Source organism: Lactuca virosa, chromosome 4 (assembly GCF_052849685.1).
Source record: "Lactuca virosa cultivar CGN04683 chromosome 4, Lactuca_virosa_CGN04683_v6, whole genome shotgun sequence".
Lineage (NCBI taxonomy): Eukaryota > Viridiplantae > Streptophyta > Magnoliopsida > Asterales > Asteraceae > Lactuca > Lactuca virosa.
The window spans coordinates 109,454,663-109,458,217 of record NC_136429.1 but is presented as its reverse complement, the minus strand read 5'-3'; the positions used below and the strand labels follow the sequence as shown (position 1 = coordinate 109,458,217).

The following is a 3,555-nucleotide window of genomic DNA, read 5'->3' as shown; positions in this document are numbered from 1 at the left end:
AGAGAGAGAGAGCTAGGTTCAAATGTGGATTAACATCTATTGTGTGGACGTGTGGACAATGCTATTCTGTGAGAATGACAAAGAAAATTTGTTGTTTGATAATGTGATTACGTTTAATCTTACATAACTGTTGTCATTATCATGCATTCTTACTAATTAAATCGTCTATAAGATTATTATAGACTTTTTTTTTATTATTCTCATTCTGTCATAATGTTTATTGAGTCATATTCTATAAGAATGAAAATGAGTGAAAAACGATATGTAAGAACAAAAATGAATAAGAATTAGTGAGAATGTATGAAAATGACAATAGTTGTGTGAGGTTGAGCGTATTCACATTACTAAACAACCTATTATCTTAGTAATTCTCATATAATAGCATTGTCCACACGTCTACACAATAGTTGTTCATCCATATATATATATATATATATATATATATATATATATATATATATATATATATATATATATATATATATATATATATATATATAAAAGGTACTTCTTTTTCTCCCGAAGATCACATCTTCATAAACACCTAATACTGAATTCACTACTAAAAAAACACGCATTTTCCGAGGAACAATTTCCTCGGAAATTCCTAGGAAACCGGTGTTTCCGAGGAAATACCGAGGAAAAATTGTGCGTAGGGAAAACCCTCCTAGGAAACTTTTTGTGAGGGATTTCCGAGGAAAATTCTAAGGGTTTTCCGAGGAAATATGTTTTGTTAGAAGTCCCAAGGTATTTCCAAGGCTTTATTTTTCCGAGACGTTTCCTAAGAAATATATATCCGAGGAATTTCTTAGGAAATGATTTCCCGACGAATTTCCTAGGATATACATTTCCTAGAAATTTCCTAGGATATACATTTCCGAGAAATTTCCTAGAATACTTTTTCGAGAAATTTCCTAGGACCATACTTTTTTGACAGTTTTTGGTGTCGGTTTTGGTGACAGAGAGGTCCCTAGGAATTTCCTAGGAAATGTGCAGCTTAAAAAAATAAGAATTTTACGATTTTATTGCAAAAAATGCAGAAGTTTTTTAATACAAATGACTAAATTCTATTTAAAATTCATAGACAAAAACAATAAATCTAAATACATTACGACACAAGTTTTAATAATCATCTAAACTCTAAATCACAAAACATAATAAAGATATCTAAAACTCATACAAATATTTACTAAAATAACCTAATGTGTAATGTGCATTCGCTGGATTGCCAGGAGAGTTATGAATTCAACTATTAGTGCTTGGCTTTCGGTCATTTCTTGATGATTATGGTCCAACTCACTAACCTAAAAAAATGTTAAAACAAACATATCAGTGAACTCAAAAAAATAGAAAAACAAAATACATATTAACATTTTTATCTATTATAGTAAATATATAGATATAATACTAATTGATTAATGAATCGTTTTTTTTTTTCAAAACGTAAAAAGAAAGCATAAGAAGAGTTTGGATAAAAAGTTAAGTAATGTAATCATACTTGCAGAATTATAGGATTTCTCATTAGAACCTTCATATAATTTATACTACAATTAACTAACCAAGGGCCAATTCTAACTATCTGTTAGAATCAGTAATCGAAATTCCAAAATATCAAAAAACTAAACAAAAGATTCCCTCAAGTCTCAAAACATGGAATGTTGGAGCTTTGAACTTGGATATACTGGTTCTGAACATCTGCTTTAGCAATCACTCATTCAATTTATCAATTACACCCAAATACTAAGTAAGAACGGAGAAATCAAAAAGACGAAAAGGGAATAAAAAAAATCACTTTTCTTACCCACCTGCTGCCGCCTTAATCACCACCAAAGCATTACCATAAACCACCACCACCGGAGCCACATACATTCTTGCAAAAATGGCCGCTGTCATTGCCGGAAATCACAGCCTAGAACCACCCCTCCCTTCCGCTTTAAACACCTAGAACTACGGACAAAACACATATCTCCACCCTTATATCATCATACCAGAATCCGAAACCATCGTCGTCGAGAACCAACAAACACCACCACCTGTTCATCATCTTCCTAAACACACACGTAAACCTTCACCGAGAACCACCTTCGCCACCACCCATTTCAGCCTCTTTCCTTGGTCGTTCAAAAAAACGCAACACCAAACACTACCTATTACAACCGGAAACAACCATCCTTATACCGCCAACAACCATCGCCGCTTCCATCTCAAACTATCGACCCACCTCCACTGCCGACAATCACCATTGACACCTTCGACCACCCTTATACCCATCGGAAATCACCACGTAAACCACCTACAAGTTGGAAGAAAAGAAAGAAGAAAAGAGGAGGTTGTTGATCGATTTTGGCTGCAGTTAGGAAATGAAAGAATTAGGGCAAACAAGTTTTATTGGGCTAACATAAACAATTGGGCTAAGCTATAAAATAAGTGGAAAATAATAAATAAATTATAGATTCCTCGGAAATGCGTAGGAACTTCCGAGGGATTTTCTAGCAACATAATTTTTCCTTTTTTTTTTTACACTTTTGTTATACACAAAATACTTTTAGCTTACTAAATTATATTTATTACCCACATACATACACAAGTGTAAATATAGAATAAAAAATGAATGTTTTAAGTAATATATTATAAAGGTGCAAATGCATGTATGTATGTAGGCGTGGGCAAAAAAACCGGTTTAGGAACCGATCCGGTTGCTGAACCGGAAACCGGTTTAGCCCTGAACCGGTTCATGTAAGAATCGAACCCATAGTGAACCGAACCATCGGATGTTACCAGTTCGCATGTTTTACCCTGGAGACCGGTTTGGAACCGGTTTATTCTGAACCGGGTTGATGAACCGGTTTTGAACCGGATTTCGAAGTTACCGTTAGTGAACCGGTTTTTGTAGTGTTACCGTTTTTTTGTCTTTTCCTAACGGCTATATAGCCGTTTGAGGCTGTTTAAGACTCGATTTTTGCTCCTTTTTGACCATATTAACCATTCCTTATAGTATATATATGTATTAGATTTTTAGGTCTCAACTTTACCTTAACCAAACTTCAAAAAACCTCTCTTAGTTCAAAAACCGCTCTTAATTCAAACAATGGATTCGGCTTCCGTTGGTGTTGGAGATTCATCAAACTATCTTACCGTTGTTAGCATCAAAGAAAGAAATAGAAATCCGACTATTTGGTGCAACTATGATTTGTGTGTAATGTCGAACGGTATAAAAAAAGCGCGATGCAAGAAATATTGTGCTTTTTTTAATGAAGATGGGAATTCGACATTGAAAACTCATATGACCAAAAGATGCCCCGCGGTGAAATTTGGGCCAGGACATAATCAAACAACAATGGCGAATGATGCAACATTGTGGAGTTACGATATGGCTAAAGTTCAGGATAGGATGGCGAAGTTCGTGATTCAAGAATGCTTGCCTTTTGACCACTTCGACAACAAACGATTGACTTCACTCATCCAAGATACTCTCCAACCACGATATTATCATCTGAGTCGTATTTCTATTAGATGTGATTGTATTGAAACGTGGAAACTTGCAAAAAATGAAAT

At 34.4% G+C, this 3,555-nt stretch overlaps 1 long non-coding RNA gene across 1 annotated transcript; it reads right to left on the bottom strand.

Moving 5' to 3' along the window:
* Positions 1-1,061: 1,061 nt before the first annotated feature.
* On the bottom strand, positions 1,062-2,392 carry LOC145107134 (uncharacterized). Its single transcript, XR_013707737.1, has 2 exons — positions 1,802-2,392; positions 1,062-1,304 (listed from the first exon to the last, which is right to left on the bottom strand). It is a non-coding gene; the product is annotated as an uncharacterized LOC145107134 (long non-coding RNA).
* Positions 2,393-3,555: the final 1,163 nt, after the last annotated feature.